Source organism: Carassius carassius, chromosome 28, assembly GCF_963082965.1.
Source record: "Carassius carassius chromosome 28, fCarCar2.1, whole genome shotgun sequence".
In the NCBI taxonomy this organism is placed as follows: domain Eukaryota; kingdom Metazoa; phylum Chordata; class Actinopteri; order Cypriniformes; family Cyprinidae; genus Carassius; species Carassius carassius.
In genome coordinates, this window is record NC_081782.1 from 22,886,968 (window position 1) to 22,906,090 (window position 19,123).

General features: G+C 38.4%; 1 protein-coding gene across 1 annotated transcript in view; it reads left to right on the forward strand.

Annotated features, from left to right (window-relative positions):
• Positions 1-19,123, forward strand: part of LOC132108216 (forkhead box protein O1-A) — a 46,173-nt gene that overhangs the window by 8,688 nt on the left and 18,362 nt on the right. The window lies entirely within an intron of this gene.

Genomic DNA, 19,123 nt, shown 5'->3' on the forward strand with positions numbered 1-19,123 from the left:
TCCCTCACCCATTATGTAAGAGTGCACTGTGGTAAAACCTTCCAAGTAGGACAGTTCCGGCAAGTCCGCAGCAGACCTTAAAAACCATCTGCTGCGTTTAAACTGCGGATGAGGTGGAGGGGGGGGGGGGCGTATTTTGGGGCTCGACAGAGCCAACGGGGGTTAGTATGCCTCTCCCCACACCCTCCTGTGCCGATCTGCCTGTCTGGGCACGGTGACAGGGTGGCGTAACCGGTCTCGCTGTGGTCAGAACATGCTGATATCTCAACGGACCGCTGGCCGCAGCCCAGGGACAGAACATCACATCCTCATGATTCAGTTTAACAGGGTTGGGGATTGAATGAGGTAAAAGGCCACAGAGCTGCATATTGGCAGGATTGCTGTTTGGGTTGCAACATGCTCCCCCAACCCCATAACATATAAATAAAGGAGAAAGATGGCACATATTTGGACATACATGTCGGACAGTTTCACCACTGATTATATGTTTCAGCGGTGATGTAGATGTTTGGAGCCTTGGGCTATTATAAGGTGAACAGATTTGTGAAATGAAAACTGGGGGTATTTCTAGTCTAGCGGTCAACATATATTTCAGATTTCCAATGTTATTATCTATGAATTGAAAGGTAAAAAAAGATTGTCTGACTTGGCTGTTACCACAAAAATAAATTAAGATTTCCCAGTCAGTATTTAGGTAGCAACTGACTCCACTTGCTGCTCTTTCTAAAGTGTTACAACATGGTTGCTTGACTTCAAACACGTAATATTAACCCTTCAGGTCAGAGATATTCTGGAAATTTGGCACAGCAAAATCCAACTGAAGGAATTTGCACCAACTGGTTTGTTTTTCCTTCTCTTTGCAAGATTTAAGATCCCATCTGATGCTAAGGGTAGACATACTGGACCATTTAAAACCAAATAATTATGGGGAGTGAGTCAGAGTGAGTCACAAAGTTGTTTGGTATGATGGCAGTAGGTGAACACGGCACCAATGTAAGAAACTCATCTACTCTAATCTTCACTGTAAATCAGCGCTCTCATTAAAGAGTTCATCATGTGATGGAAAACAAGATTATCCTCGAGTTAGAAACAACATATATATCCTCTAACATTCACAATGTTAAGCTTCCTCCCCAGTTTACCTGTGCCATTTATTGAAAATGTAATTCAAAAACAATATTCATTCAGTAATGCTGTGTGTTAGGCTTGTGAAAGTTTAGTTTAGACAGTTTAGAGCAGTTTAGACACAGTTTAGAGCAGTTTTGACTTTGTTTGGAACTATTTTTTGTCAGTGACATTGAGCAAAAACAGGTAATACTGACAATACTGTGTCCAAAATGATAAAAATATTAACTTACTGATTTTATACAATAGTTCAAAAAACAAACAAGATCACATTTGCAATCATACAGATATTCACTCTTGCATTTACATTTGTCATAATTATATAAGTAAAAGACATTTGTCATACAGTAATTCCACGCTATTTGGGATTCACTTAAAAGATTTTACATTCCGGTATTTCTTTGATCACTCTGTGAATATGACCGAAAGTTGTGAGAAGAGGTGTTGTTTTACAGAGACAGCCAAGCTAAACTTACTGGATTGTATCATGAATATTTAAACTACTTTGCTCTCTTTCTCCTCATCTTCGTCCTCCTTATATCATCTGCTTATGAATTTGCTAGCTTCTGCGGCACAGCAGCTTATAACTGAACGTGTAAATGGTCACTTTAGTGATGCAAAGATTTTGTTCTTTCGCACTTGCGGGTCAGTTCAGGACTGTCATTCGTTCGCAATGGAATCTAATATTGGCCACATTTAAAAATAATGTCAACAGCCATACAAAAAAATCATACCCGAGCAATAAATCGCAATTGAGCACTAATGCTTGCAGTGATAACTTAACCTAAGATGACATACAGGTCCGGGCTGGAGCAAGTTGCAATAAACGACTTTTTTTCTTCATAAGTAAACGCACCAAATTAATGTGTTAAATCGACAGCCATAATTTTTGTTGAAAAACGTATACTTTAATTGAGAAAGAGACAATAAAGGCTTTTACAATATTACATAAAAATCCAAATCAAATGCTTTTTCCTCCAAAATCCTGAAGAAATTTAATAGTTTCCACACAAAAAAAATTTAGCAGCACAACTGTTTTAACATTGTAAATATTAATAAACACGGTATTTCTTAAGTAGCAAATCAGTATATTAGAATGATTTCTGTAGGATCATGTGACACTGAAAACTGGGCACAATCTCTTATCGACCTTGTATATAGGCACTTTATGTGTATGTAGGTCAGTACAGCCAGTAGGTGTGGAGAGCCAAGTTGTGATGAAAAGAAAATCGCTTTGTGCACTTTGCCAGCAGAAATTATGTTTGTTATTAGGAAGAAGACTGAGCTGTCACGTCACATTTCCTGTTAAAAAAAGAGGTTCATATATTGCTGAGTGACAAATGAGGGACTTATTTATCAGACCGATAAGAGCGATGGACAGGACCACCCAGACTGATCACAGGGGCCACCACTCAGCAAGCTACACTTTGCTCGTTTTTGAGTAATTTTCGTGCATGCAAGTGAAAGAAAGAGAGAAATATGCGCCTTCATGCCAGAATTTGTGTGCAAGTATATTGTAGCCATCACTTTTATGAGCCCGCCGGCTGCTGAGGCCTCAGACCACAGGCATTACCCTCTCCACTGTTGTGCAACTCCTGCCCTAAAGTGATTATACGTGGTGCCTGTCAGACTGGCCCACTATTATGACACATAGACACAGAGTGACTGGCCCATGCTCACACAAACACACTCTCACACACGTAGACATGCCTTTACACACCACATTTAAACATTGACCCACTTCCGTGTCAAAAGTACTTAATCTTGATTTTGTATCAAGATTAATAGAGAATATAGAGATGTTAACATTATAATTTTATCAGGCTAACACTGTGGGATTTCATTTGACCTAATTTACATATCTACATTTGCGTATATCAGAATTCAGTCATAAAATGGAATTCATATTTTGGAATGTCATGAAATTTCCTAATGAATAGAAAAAAGAGGTCTGTACAATCAATCAAATTGTGATATGGACAAACGTATGTAAATATTAAAGTGCAAAAAGACTTATTTAATTTAAATGTGAAGTCTACCCATTAAAATGTGACAGATATGTAGGTTACACTTCATTTTAGAGTGTCCTTGTTACAGTTTAATTATACATTAACTACATGTTCTTACAATATGGTTAGGTTTAGGGTTTGGCTTAGGGTTATTTGCATGTAATTATGCATAATTAATTGTTATTATTATATATCAATATATTTAACATATGTAACAAGGACACATTGTTACCGAAATATATTACTATTGTACAGTAGAATGTACACAGTAATATAATAATAATCATCGTCATATTTAGCTGGAATTATTACATTTTCATTCATTTTCAACAGTTGTTAATGTTATATGCCTTTATTTGTTTGTCACTAGTTTTGATAATTATTTTGTAATAAATGATGAATCTAGAAAAAATAAAACATTGATTACTAATTAAATCATTATTAAAATGTATCTAAACCATTAAAATGAAATCTAGGGATATGAAAATAAATAAAAATAATAATAAATAAACGATGGGAAAATATGTGGGATATATATATATATATATATATATATATATATATATATATGATTCTGATATATATATATATATATATATATATATATATATATATATATATATATATATATATATATATAGTCATTGGTCCCCAAAAATGTAAGTTTTGGTTTAAATAAGGTTGTTAAATTGGTTAATTTTTATTATGTTAATTAATTACACATGCTTTTTGATTAAAATGGAAGCAGGAAATTTAAAAAATTATAATAAAAGATTTGGGAAAAAATAAAATGGATTTGGGGGAAAAAAAATCATAGGCCCTACCCTGTGATTGTAACCTGTTTTCACTGGTTCTTTTGAGCCGTATGTGTGTAGTGGCTGTTTTTGTGATAGTGAATTCCTGGGTTGAGGCCGAGTCATTTGGGCAGATTAAACGTGTGCCCACATGTGTGCTACGTTTTGTTTCAATGAATCATTCATGTCACTGGCCTGCCGACTCACTGAGGCTGAACACAACACAGTGGAGTGAAAAAAACAAGTGGCGGGAGTTTTAAGCCTCTTCGCTCTGTTTTGTTTTGTTTCTGCTTGTTCGCTCCAAGTTGTTGATGTTTTGGTGACCAGTATTTCCATGCGTCAGTCTCTTCCTGTCAAAGGCGCTGGGGTTTCTGTGACTCATACAAAACTTGGAGTGAAAAGCTGGATCGACCTCGCTGTGTAATGTGTGTCTGTAGTGTAGATGCTTATATTATAGTGACTGTAATTTGCACAGAATGCCGAATAAAATCCATAAATCTGTTCCAAAATTACAATTCAAAAACAAGTTCAATCTACTTATTGCTAATATGCTAAATATGTATGTACATATATATAAAAAAGTCTGTAATCAAAAGAGTAGGAAAGAACATCAAAAACACAAAAGCCTGAGACATCTAGTAAACAAAAATATAATTTAATAATATTACATTGTAATATTGTAAATATTTTAAGAATAATAATCATTTTATTATTTTTATTCATTATTAAACTAACATTCTAGATATTATAATTTGTAATATAATGTCAATAGTAATAATTTATCACCAAAGTTATACTGTAAAAAAAAAAATATATTAATACTATAGTTGATGTAAAATATAATATAATACAATATATTATAAAAGTTTTTATAAAAATTTAAAGATAAAAAATTATACACTGTATCCATATTAGTCACAATATGACCACCAGTTTAAATTCTCTACTGTTTTGAACTTTGAATAAAGTCAAGGCTACTCACTGGTGATGTCATCACTGAAGGTGAGCGCTGACTCTGACGCCATATGTGTGGCCTCTTCCTGTTTCTCCTGTTTCCTCTATAAATCACCTCCCAAGCCTTCCTTTCATCTTTCCCTTTTTTAACCTATCCTCTTCCACATTCCTCATCTCCCACAAGGAACCATCGGAATGTTACAGCAGTTGAAGTGGAATCTGCATGATAGGGCTTTTGGCTGATGCCTCATGGAAGCCAAGAGGGATTTAATTCAACGTGCAATTAGATCTTGTTACAAGTGTGGTGTATGCTAACGAAAGAATAAAGAGCTTCAGGAGGATCTTGATCAAAATGAGGAGTTTACTGAAGATAGAAGGAGAATAACGGATAATATACAACATATTAACACTACATCAGGTTAGGTTACAATAACAGCATTGACAACAGCATTTACAATCACGGACGAGGAAGAACTGAACAGACCGGGTATTTAAACACACAGGAGGTAATGAGGGAACTGGAGACAGATGGGGAATAATCAATTAACAAAACAAGAACAGGAAGAAGACCAAATAAGGAAACAGAAAGTTCATTAACGTAACAGTTCGCCCCCTCCCGGAACGGTGCGTCCTCACACCGCAAGAGTAATACCAGCGGAGGGAGGGTGGGGGTTCTGGAGGCGGGCGTGGGGCAGGCAAGGGGCAGGCAAGGGGCAGGCGAAGAGGGAGCAAGGAGGTAGAAACCAGGGCGGAGTGGATGGAGGGAGGAGCCAGGGAGGAGCCCGGAGCAGGAGGAGCCAGATGGTCCTCCAGAGACCAGCCAGGATGGAGATCCACGGTGGAGTCGACGGCGGGAGGAGCCATGGTGGAGAAGGGGCCGACGACACCAGGGGGCCGACAGGGAGAGACTGAACCGGTGGGTGAGGAGCCCAAGATGGAGCAGCAGAGCCAGGGTGAAGCCGAGGATCCGGAGGGCCTAGGTGGAGCAGAAGGCTCAGGTGACCAAGGCAGAGGCGGGGCCCTGAAAGACCGCTGCAGAGCCGGAGTGACTGAGGATGGAGGTGGAACCAGAGGGAAGAAGGAGCCTGACAGAGCCGGAGGGATGGAGTGACGAGGTGTAGCCTGAGGAATGGAGTCCCGAGGCGGCGGATGGTCAACGGCTGACCAAGGTGGAGCCGGAGGGACGAGGGAGCCCGGTGGAGCAGGTGGGATGCCAGGCCACGGTGGAGACGAGGGAGCTAAGAGCCAAGGCGGAGCCGCTGGGTTGAAGGACTGAAGAGGAGTCCAGGGCTCGGAGGCTGGAGGCGGAGACAGGGATTTCACATGCCAAGGTGGAGCTGGAGACTGGCAATCCAGCGGCGAACCATCGCGCCCAGATGGCGCGGACTGAGGGTGGGCTGCGGGACTCACTGGCACCAGCAGAGACGAGGTCGAGGAACTGGCTAGTCTAGGAGGAGAAGAGAGAGGGAGGATGGGAGGAAACACAGGAGGATCAGGGCTGGACAGAACCAGCGGAAGTGGAGCAGAGGAACTGGCAGGTCTAGGAGGAGGTGGGAGAGGGAGGCTGGGAGGGAATACAGGAGACACAGGAAATTCAAGGCTGGGCGGAGACACAGAAAATTCAGGGTTGGGCGGAACCAGCGGAGAACCAGAAAATTCAGGGCTTGGGCGAAACCAGCCGAGAACCAGAAAATTCAGGGCTGGGCGGAACCAGTGGAGAAACAGAAAATTCAGGGCTGGGCGGAACCAGCGGACAAACAGAAAACTCACGGTTGGGCGGAACCAGCGTAAATGGAGCAGAGGAACTGACTGGAGGAGGTGGGAGTGGGAGACTGAGAGGGTATACAGGGGGATCAGGGCTGGACGGAACCAGCGGAGAAACAGAAAATTCAGGGATTACCTCCATAGACCAGTCCATAAGGTCCATAAGTTGCTCCATATCATTTTCAGAAACCGAATACAGCCCACCCTCAGTCACAGAAGAGTGGGCAGGGCTTTCCTCCACGCCCTCGATCTCCACTAAAACTCCCACGACGCACGGTGTTGCCGGCTCACACACCTGGTCAGTCGCGCTCTCGAGGTCCTGCTCCCTGTCGGTGATAGGGTCGGGAGTGGGGCTGGAGATATCCTCTTCGGCGGTGCAGATGGTCCATGAAGATCCATTTTTGTCCAGCACCCACTCCACGAAAGCGGCGAAATCCTCTCGGGGACCGTTTGCTGGTAGGCGTGCCTTACACTGCTTGCTCAGGACGGTGTAGAAGAAATTTGAGAGCGAGCGGTCGGGGAAGTGGGTAAGGCACGCCAGATCTAGAAAGTCCCTGGTATGGTCCTCCAGCGAACGGTCCAGTTGCTCCAGGCATAGGAGACGGACTGCTGGAATCGCCATTCCGGGAGAGGGAAGAAAACAAAAACCAAAAAGAAAGAAAAACGCCGCTAACTAAACTGTTTTGGTCCGTGATTCTGTTACAAGTATGGGGTGTATGCTAACGTGAGAATAAAGAGCTTGAGGAGGATCTTGATCAAAATGAGGAGTTTACTGAAGATAGAAGGAGAATAACGGATAATATACAACACATTAACACTACATCAGGTAAGGTTACAATAACAGCATTGACAACAGCATTTATAATCATGGATGAGGAAGAACTGAACAGACCGGGTATTTAAACACACAGGAGGTAATGAGGGAACTGGAGACAGGTGGGGAATAATCAATTAACAAAACAAGAACAGGAAGAAGACCAAATAAGGAAACAGAAAGTTCATTAACGTAACAGATCTGGCCTCTGATCCAAACACGTCTACTTGATCTGAACCAGAACTGCTTGTGCTGTTTGTGTTACTACAAATCATTGTATTTAAACACTTACATACATACATATATATATATATATAATTTTTTTATAATTTTTTTATATTAGAATTTTTTTTTTTTAAAGGATAACTTCACACCAAAATGAACATTTTGTCATTGATCACTTACCCCCATGTTATTCCAAACCGTAAAAGCTTTGTTCGTCTTTGGAACACAATTTAAGATATTTTGGATGAAAACCGGGAGGCTTGTGACTGTCCCATTAACTGCCAAGTAAAATACACTGTCCGGGTCCAGAAAAGTATGAAAGACATTGTCAGAATAGTCCATCTGCCCTCAGTGGTTCAATTGTAACGTTATGAAGCGACGTGAATACTCTTTGTATTCGAATAAAACAAAAAAATAGTGACTTAATTCAACAATTTGTCTCTTCTGTGTCTCTCCGCATCACCGTATAAATAACTGGAGCTACAGTGATGCGTAGAGACAATGCTTTTACGGATTTGGAATGACATGGTCTTTAAGTCTGCGTTAAGTATCATTATATGCTATTAGTATATAACAATACTATTTGTATTTAATAATATTTTTAATTAGCTTTTTATTTTTTATTTAGTTTATTTTTTTGTAATATCGTTAGCTTTATTTGATTTGTAGTTTTATTTATTTTTTAGTACTTCAGCAATATTAAAGACAACATTTCTAATATAAAACTTTTGTGTTTTCAAATGGACTCTGTGGATGGAAAGAAGCGACCAGCTTCCAGCACAATTCAGACACCCACGGACACTCCTCGTAAGCTAAAAAAAAAAAAGAGCGTGCGCACTGAGAACAAGCATGAGACTGGCTGCAGTTCCTCTAACGGCCACTGGTGTCAGTAACGGTTAGAAATTTCAGAACCTACGCAATGCTCCTTTAAGCTATTTCAATTACAAAATAATTTTGAATAGCTTTAGTTTTAGTTAGTGTTCAACCTATATCGTCAAAGCTGATATATTGACCGATATTTGGGATTTTTTCATTCAGAAAAACAGTTGGTAACAATTTACTTAAAGCTTTTATGAATAATACATTTTAAAGGATTATTAAAAGGTCATAATGCATTACATTTATTCATAATGTGCAATTTAATACATTATATATTTTCATAAATAATTATAATAAAATTTAAAATGTTATATTATATGCTATATAAAGTGTTATAACAATGAATCAGCTGTGGTTACAGTTATTAATGAGATTATATGATGCATCATAAGGCATCATTAATGCACTAAAACTATTTTTATAATGCATTATATATAAAGGCTTTAAGTAAATTATTACCAAACAGATTTATCAAGAAGGACGTTCATCTGACAAGCCAGTCTCTTACTACCATCAGGTTTCAGACTAGAAGTCTTCCTTTTCCCACCTAATGATTTTGTGAAGTATCTCTATCAACATCCCACTGTTTTCATGCAATTAGGCCAGAGGAGAACTGGTCCCCCAGTTGAGTCTGGTTTCTCCCAAGGTTGTTTTTTCTTCAAATTTGATAGTTTGGCTTCCTTGCCACTCTCACCTTCTGGCTTTCTTATTTGGAGCATGGCCGCATTGATTGAGATCACTGGAAACAAAACTGAATTAAGCAGAACTGAATTAATCTTCCAGCATCTATGGTGGAATTTTACATGAACTGAATCAACATAATAAAATGACTCTGGAATATTCTGGAAATTAATCTTAATAGTATCATTGCTGCATACTGTAGAACTGTCTGTAAATGATTGATTAACCTTAAACTGTTATTGATCTGAACTGACTTGAGCTAAACAATGACACTATTGTCTTTTAGAGTTGTTGCATGGCAGAATCTAAATTGTCTCCATAGATGGGTTTCATTAATTGATTCTGCTAATTTCTCTGTTTCTTTAACACAATCTGTGTTGTATAAAGTGCTATAGAAATAAATATGATTGTTATTGCAGGCCGAGCAAGAATGGAAGGCGTTATTGTTGTAATAGTATGCACTTTGTGCTGTAATGTTTTCTTACCAGTAAATGAGGTAATCTAACAGCGTTGCATTAAACCCTCATCCAACTCCATCGCTCATCATGTCGTTGGTTAGCCTCTGGTCTGCCTGTGTATGTCCATGTGTTTTGGAGGAGGCTTGGCTATGGGAATTTGGAGGGACGGTGGGATCTTATGCTTTAAAAACTAGCTTGCTATTGCTAGCCTCTCTGAAAATTGCCTACCCTATCTTTATACAAAGAAAGTAAAATACAAAAAAAAAAATCTGTTGTAGTATTTGCTGAAAAATGTGGGAGACCAAAGTTTCTTGTCCCCATTCACCTCCATAGTATTTTTTTTTTTTTTTCATACTAATTCAATGTGGACCAGCAACTTTTTGGGTACCCACTTTCTTCAAAATATGTTATAATTTTTCCATACGCTTCATAAACAGAATATAATTTTTTTATTTATTTATTAGTTTGATTTCAGGGTAAAATACAACCCAAACAAGTCCGTGACATTTACAGGGCTTTTTTGTGTCAATACACCTATGAATATTTCACATACTTTGTGTTTTTCATTAAAAAGTAATAATAAACAAAGAATTGCTACGGAGCCCCACATATGACATGCAGGAAAAAATATTAGGCTAAATCGTGTGCACGAATTACTAATTCGTTCCCTCAATTTACTAAAAAGTGCACAAGATTACTATTGCGTTCCTTCAATTTACTACTTCGTTCACTCGATTTATAAATTGTGCAACTTGATTTCCTAATTCGTTCACTCAATTTGCTAAAAGGTGCGCACGATTTAGCAAATCGAGGGTATGCAGTAGTAAATCTAGGGAACGCAATAGTAATCATGTGCACGTTTTAGTACACTGAGGGAACGAATTAGTAAATCGTGCGCACAATTTATTTATTTTTTCTTGCATGTCATGTGCGGGGCTCGGTAAATTGCACTTCCTAAACTTATTGCAAATATATATACATTTATTGTCTGTAATCAAATTAACCTCCATCCTTCATTTGACCACTTCCTTATGTTTAAATGAAGCATTCTCTTCAAGTACGCTTTCTCTGCCCTCACTTCCACTTTGCTAAATATTTCAAATTCTTTCACCATAAAGTGCATCATGACATTCATATATAACTGTCAGTTAGGATGTGGCCTGTAAACTCCACTCATACAGAAGGCATCTGGTATGATTTCACAAAGCAGACGGACATATTCAATGCAAACCAAGCATTGAGTAATTAGGTAGAGTCTTTTTCCCCTCTTACACATATAGTGGCATGACAGACTTAAGCAACTCATCATTAGTCATTTATTTGCGCAACAACACATTCATTCTACCTATTATCATCATCTTTCTATTGTATAGTGCTGACTTACTTTATATCTCACCTCTAAAGAGACCTGCATTGTTGGCATTTTTTTTTTTTTAAATGAAACATTGATGGCAGTGTGAAGCTGCAGCATTTGCTTCATATTTGTTGCATAAGTGGAATATCTAATTGAGCTCACAGTTAGAAATGTGCTTCATCTAAAACCCTGCAGGCCAACCACTCACTTGTATGACCTCAAATGAAGTTTAAGAATAGTTAACTTGCATTTAAAGTGAACGCGTGTCAGAGATCATCACTCTTGATACCATTAGCATTTTTTCAGCATGATCATAGTATGCAATTTCAGCAGAATGGGCAGTGCTGCCAAAACAACCCAAAGTTTCATATTTGGTGAATTAGCTGAACAGTTATTAACACAGTCATTCTAAACTGTAATAACCTTTTAGTCCAACCACTCACGGTTCAAGGTTGCGTGACTGTTAGCATCTACGGCACTCAAATAAGTTCTCTTGCGGCCTGGCTGCAATAACACCCTAGAGGCAGACATCTGTCAGGCTACACTCGTACACTGTACCATTAGCCTTGCTGTAGCTAACCCTCGGACCCACCTATGAAACCCCACCTCACCACAAAGACATGAAGTAATGTGTCGTGACCACACAGAGTCTTTATCCGAGCACAGAAAAAGACACTTTCTCCAGAGCACACTCTAAAATGTCTCCCTTCATGACCGCCACAAACATGGCTTTGTCCATGCACAGTGCCATTCTGTGCAACCATTGGCTATATGGATACTAATACGATATGTGCAACCCAGAGGATGCAATTAAACATAATCTAAAGTCACTTAAGTAGTTTTAAAGTTTGTTAATTGTGTAATTTGGGTGTAGAAGCAAGCAATACACATGGCAGTGTTAAGGCAATTTATTTTATTTTCTGTCAATATCACTTCATCAATGCATAGAATACTATGAATTAATATGTTGCATGCAAATCATCTCACAGAAGGATTTTATTTCAAACACGTTATGAAGTGAGTTTGGAATTAAAGCATGATATTAAATGTTGGGTCATTTTGGGTCATAAATACTTCTCATGTTTGGAAAGATGTTTGATGCGTGTTGGTTTTTCAAATGAATGTTATAAGCAACTCAAACTCACCATTTACTACTGATCTATGCTTCACTGACAGGCTGCACATAACAGCCAATGCGAATTCATTATCACACTAAACCAAATGATTCACTTGTGATTTTGATTTGAGTTTGATTCATTTGTACAGCCCTACTTGTAGCATGGTGTAGTTACAAGTAGGATAAATGTAAGATACTGTACATTTATTATAATCAAGAAATTGTAAAAAAAAACTTACACATAAATTGAATTAACCAATTATTTTTGCATACTAGCATTTAATACTGTTTCTGCAATTTTGAAGGGGTAGTTCACCCAAAAAAAATGAATCTCACCCCATGTCATTACAAACCCATAAGGGCTCTCCTGTAGCCAGACAAATGATAATGGTGTGGTATAATTGGTGATTGATATCATTCATAATATTACTTTCAGTTCTTTCTGTTAGAAAACTGGGATACAGCATATGAGGGGAGTTGAAGCTGGCCCTAGAGGTCTGTGCAGAAGACGTCCGGTTCTCACAGTCTTCACTAAGTAGTTGTAAAGTATGAAGCACAGTGACTTGATTTCTCAGTCTTTCCATTTTAAAATGAGAAAAAATTACAAGGGCAAGTTGGTGCAGGGCTTTCACTGCAGAATCGCTACAGCAAACCGCCAACTAAAAGGTCATGTTGATGCACTTCCTGCCAACAAGGAAGCATCCACAACCTGCAAAATGTGTGAGAAAATAAGTGTGAGAGGTGCTATATCTATTTCCTTCTGAGACCGCCCACCCTGGCTCTGGCAGCTCTCTTGGTTTGATTCATCACCTGCATTTGCTGACGTAGACCTGATTCACCAGGTTGCCTAGCTTGCTTGACACCCTGTGTCCAAATCACGCTTTTCCACCAGTTAACTGCAAACATAAATAAATATATGAAGAGCTTGTTTGCAAAAACATAACATAACTTTTTTATGATCAAAAATCATGTTTTTTTTTTTTTTTAATCCTGCATTCCAATTAAAATCAAACTGCAGTTGAGTTGTTTTGATTAAATAATAATAACAATACAAAAATACAGCTAACTAACAAAATAAAACAATAAAAAAACACACACACAAAAAAAAACACATGTTTTAAGAACATTTATAAAAACAGAGTTAAATTTTTAGTTTAACTCATATAGAATTTCTTCCTTTCATAAAGAGGTTGTGTTGTTTGTATGCTCCTAAGAAAGGTCACTTAGATTAGCGATTTAATCTTCTCCATTGACATTAAGGAGACCAAAACAGGACCCGTATTTATAACATTAGCGTGTTTTCTGATGGAACAGCTGTACAATTGCTCAAAGGAAATGACTTTCAGAATGAGGCTCTTAAAATATGGTGTGTATTACAGTCATGGAAGTTCATTGTTAGCGATGCTGTTTTTATCTCAATGTATGCCTTGGGTAATCATTGTCGTTTGTTAGAATTACCCTGTGGTTATTTCCTCCCTTTCTCCCGTCGTTTCTGCTATCGAGCGGGTATGTTTTGATAAGGAAGCATTCGTTCTCAAACCCGTCGTCTTCGGGGCAACGTGTGCTACTTGCCCTTGTTAGGTCGACTGTGGCTCCGGTGTTTTTGCGCGGAACCGTGATATTAGCTGGATGCATATCAGAGCTAGCCAGTACTTCCTGCTCTAATACAATGGAGAGGAAGTCTACTAATAGTGCTATACTCTACAACTTTGCTTTGCTTTTTGAAACCCTGTTAACCTTCCCTCCATCATTTTGTTTGCCATGACAGGATCATTGTGGGTATAACATACACCCGTTTGAAACTCATTTGTATACAGTGTGGAGATATGCTACTCTCTTGGCCAACAACTAACTATTTGATTAGTGTAGCTGATTAGTTTATTAGATTCAACCCTTTGTTAGTACTCATTAGAAAATGTATTACAGTTTAAATTTATATTAAATCTTTATATAGCTTTATATAGTTATAATTAGCATGTGCGCAAAACTTCAGATTCCAACCCTGATATATTTGAATATATTTAAACACAAAACACTATTGTATATATTTATACTATACATTTATACTTTATAGCTATTTCTTAGTGTTTTGTGTTTAAATATATTAAAATCTATATTAAAAGTATAATCAAGTACTTTATATGTGCTTTTGTATGTTAGCCAACACATCAAAATCCTTGTTTCAACCCTGATAAAGAATCCAGATATATTTAAGACTCTACCTGCCGTGGCTATTTTGTTTTTGCAGACAATGCTGTAAAACCTGGTGAATTAAGAAGATTTATTGAAAAACAAATTAGTTACTAGTTTGCATAAAACTAAAGGACTGCCTTAGGAAACCACTGTGGTGTATCCTAGTGGGAGTTTGCTCTCAAATACTAAAGAACTGCCCTTTGGCAAGCGCATAAAGTGCTTGGCTAATGCTCAGCTAAGCTAGCTGACTTATATTTTCTGGGTTGTGTGTACCCAGAATCTTTTTGCAGATGTTAGGAAAGAAAATTGCCAGCAACCCTTCAGTCATGACAGTCTTTTCACACAACACATCAAAACTCTTTAACTCTAAAATTACTTATACAAGAGTACATTATCAAGCTAAACGCTACACTCAGGGAAGGGATTCAGACGATCTAATCTTCTGCTTTTCATATTATATAAAGTATAAAACTACATGGAAGTGTTCCTGTAGCTCAAGTGGTAGAGCAAGGTTGGGGGTTCGATTCCCCGGGAACATATGATAAAAATTAATAGCCTGAATGCACTTGTAAGTCGCTTTGGATAAAAGCGTTTGCAAAATGCATAAATTTAATTTATTTACATGGTTTGGGATGCAGAGATGGAGTTCTAAACGGAAAAATATAAGTGTCCTTAAATCAGGTAAAAAAATGGGAATATCTTTTGTTTTAATCAGTCACATCATTCATATCAGACTGAGGGGCAGTCATATAGTTCAGTGGTCATAAAAGCCAAAGTTATCATCAATTCACTCACTCTCTATGTTAATTATTTTTAGTAGAAGTAGAAAGAGGGGTATTTCGTGGATATCAGTTAAAAATTGGTTTCTTCCAAGAAAAATGAAGCACAGCAGTGAGGAGCCCCCTCACATAAGAGAAAATTGGATTGAGGAGTTGCACACTGGGAGCTCTGTCTACTAGCTTCTCCTTGCCCATAATTCAATTAGTAGGAGCTGACATCATCGCGAGACACAAGTTTTCTTTTGTGATGGCCGGCCATGGCAGCACGAGTGTGTGATCAGCTGGCTCATGCGCCGATGTTGTGCCAGAGTGGCGTGTTTCTAGATGACACTGAGAGAAAAAGGGGTCAAAACAGAGGACTCAGAAAATAAAAAACAGTCATGTCTAAATGGTTTCTGTCAGAAAACGCATTCCAGTGTCAATCAAAGTCAAAGTCAAAGTCACCTTTATTTATATAGCGTTTTAAACAAAATACATTGCGTCAAAGCAACGGAACAACATTCATTAGGAAAACAGTGTCAATAATGCAAAAATGATAGTTAAAGGCAGTTCATCATTGGATTCAGTTATGTCATCTCTGTTCAGTTAAATAGTGTCTGTGCATTTATTTGCAATCAAGTCAACGATATCGCTGTAGATGAAGTGTCCCCAACTAAGCAAGCCAGAGGCGACAGCGGCAAGGAACCGAAACTCCATCGGTGACAGAATGGAGAAAAAAACCTTGGGAGAAACCAGGCTCAGTTGGGGGGCCAGTTCTCCTCTGACCAGACGAAACCAGTAGTTCAATTCCAGGCTGCAGCAAAGTCAGATTGTGCAGAAGAATCATCTGTTTCCTGTGGTCTTGTCCTGGTGCTCCTCTGAGACAAGGTCTTTACAGGGGATCTGTATCTGGGGCTCTAGTTGTCCTGGTCTCCACTGTCTTTCAGGGATGTAGAGGTCCTTTCTAGGTGCTGATCCAGCATCTGGTCTGGATACGTACTGGATCCGGGTGACTGCAGTGACCCTCTGATCTGGACACAGACTGGATCTGGTGGCTATGGTGACCTCGGAACAAGAGAGAAACAGACAAATATTAGCGTAGATGCCATTCTTCTAATGATGTAGCAAGTACATAGGGTGTTATGGGAAGTGTTTCCGGTTCCGGTTTACCTAATTAATGCAGCCTAAAAATCCTTTAACGGATTTGGATAATAAAAGCATATTAGTATGTTATGTGTATGCCAGGTTAAAGAGATGGGTCTTTAATCTAGATTTAAACTGCAAGAGTGTGTCTGCCTCCCGAACAATGTTAGGTAGGTTATTCCAGAGTTTAGGCGCCAAATAGGAAAAGGATCTGCCGCCTGCAGTTGAATTTGATATTCTAGGTATTATCAAATTGCCTGAGTTTTGAGAACGTAGCGGACGTAGAGGATTATAATGTAAAAGGAGCTCATTCAAATACTGAGGTGCTAAACCATTCAGGGCTTTATAAGTAATAAGCAATATTTTAAAATCTATGCGATGCTTGATAGGGAGCCAGTGCAGTGTTGACAGGACCGAGCTAATGTGGTCATACTTCCTGGTTCCAGTAAGAACTCTTGCTGCTGCATTTTGGACTAGCTGTAGTTTGTTTACTAAGCGTGCAGAACAACCACCCAATAAAGCATTACAATAATCTAACCTTGTTGTCTGCAAAATTATTATTATTATTAGTAGTAGTAGTAGTAGTATTAAATACTTGTTGAAGTAATGTATTATATTATTTATAGACAGTTTCAACGGCAACAACATAAACAAACGCTACTGCGCATGCGCGCTTTTGTGGCCCTAACTTAACTTCTGGTAGACTTTCAAATAGAATCAATAACAACAGATAGAATATAATCAATAAGAACAGCCAAGTCCCTCTAGAGTAGATATTTTTTTGATAACAAACTAAATATGTTTGCTGCGTAAATGAGGCGGACTTAATGAAAATGCTAATTCATTCTTTGCCAGCAGGAGATGTGTTAAAGAGCGAGAAAGAGGTTTCCCCAGTAACAGCTGCAAACAAAGCAGAGCTACTCTCACAAACGCTGCTTTACCGGGCATATAACATGCAATTCCTTCAGAAATACAGTGATATAAAAACACCCGTGACTCGTTTTGATATTTAAACATTTGATATTTTTTATATATATTTACATTTATATAAATGTAAGGAATAATTATTATTAAACGTACAGTATTTGCTCATATTTATTCAATGAAGCTTTTTGGAAAATCGATCAGTTTTAAAATCGAGTCTCCACAAATAAATTAATGTATGGGAAACACATCACACACATCGCCACCTGAGTCCAACTTCAGTCTATTCATCACCTAAACTTTAACTGCGTTTGTGGACAGCAATTTAATTATAATTTAAATAATAATGAAATGTAAAATATGATTTTGGTATATTAAAAGGTGGGGAAACAGATTTTCCTTTTATTTATGTCTTTAGCTTAACACATGCCTGAAATTTGTATTATTTAAAGGGGTCATCTGATGCGATTTCAAGTTCTCCTTTCTCTTTAGTGTTACAAGCTGTTCGTGAATAAATAATATGACTAAAATTGTAAAGATTAAGTCTCAAACCGAAAGAGTTATTCTTTATAAAAGTTAAGACTCGTCCACGCCCTTCTAAAACACCTTGTTTAAACATGCCCCCCACATGTCTACGTCACGATGTGGGAAGATTTGCATAACACCGCCCAAATGTTCATGCAAAGAAAGAAAGCGTAACTTTTTGATTTTCGCTGTTGCCGCCGGCGCCATGTTGTGGAGACGCTGTTTCATTGTGAAAGCGAAAATGCTTTTTTTGGTCTTCTAAAAGAGGACACAACTAGAAATCAGTGGTTAAGTTGTAGTTACAACACTGTTGTATTAAACCCAAATATTCAGATGTGTGCAGCACAATTTATGGAGGACTGTTTTCTGATCCTGTGACAGAAGACTACAATGCTGGCTGTTCTGACTCACAGTCTGCAAGTACGTTTACATATTTTTAAAGGATTTGCCACTGATGATTCAAACGCATCAAAGTTTGGCAAGGGGCATAACATTTCCGTCACACACTTAAGGCATCCGGCCAATCACAACGCACTGGATAGCTGTCCAATCAGAGCACACCTCGCTTTTCTAGGCCGCTGAGGCTTGTAAAAAACTATGCGTTTCAGAAAGGCGTGGCATAGAGAAAATAATGTCTTTTTTTTTTACCTTAAAATGCATAAACACATTTCATTACACCAAATACACAAAATAATGTTATTTTTAGCAACATCATATGACTCCTTTAATAGAACATTAGACCCAACTGCCCAAACCACAAAATCATGCTGGTTCATTTTTACACCACTTTCTTTAGAGGTTCCACCTTCTGTTCAGGGATTTCCTCTTGAACTGTCACGTTTCCTTAGCTGCCTTTCCTTGACAACACATTGTGGTTGCCCGGTATGTGAGGATTGTAATGGCAATTGTCATTTCCACCTCTTTGGATGGTTTTTAATGAAAGCAGAAATGTAAATACAACAGGACGCCAGGCGCATCACATTTCCGCATCCGCTCTCCCTTACAGGTTGTTTAAGAGCTCCTCTATTGACTTTCAAAAGTAGGCCAGTGCATATTACCATGATTGTGCCCTGTTGGCTAAGATAGCTTATCAAAGTGCAAACACAAGCTTGGAAATAGACACCACTGTCCAATGTGCACATTAACGCTGAAATAGTTATTAAGATTTTCTTTGCATGCTTTTCCTTATGAGCAGCTCAGGAATTGACTACATCACTAGGCCAAAGTGTAGCAGCAACAGGTGTCAATGTGTTTAAGTTCAGAATGCCATGAAGGCCGATCTATTCAGGGATAGTTTGTATTTATAAGCACACTAAAAAAGATTAGAGCAACCTGGAGGAAATCAGACGCTAAATCGGTTCTCTTACACCAGCATGATTGACGATTACAGAGCGTGATCTTTATTT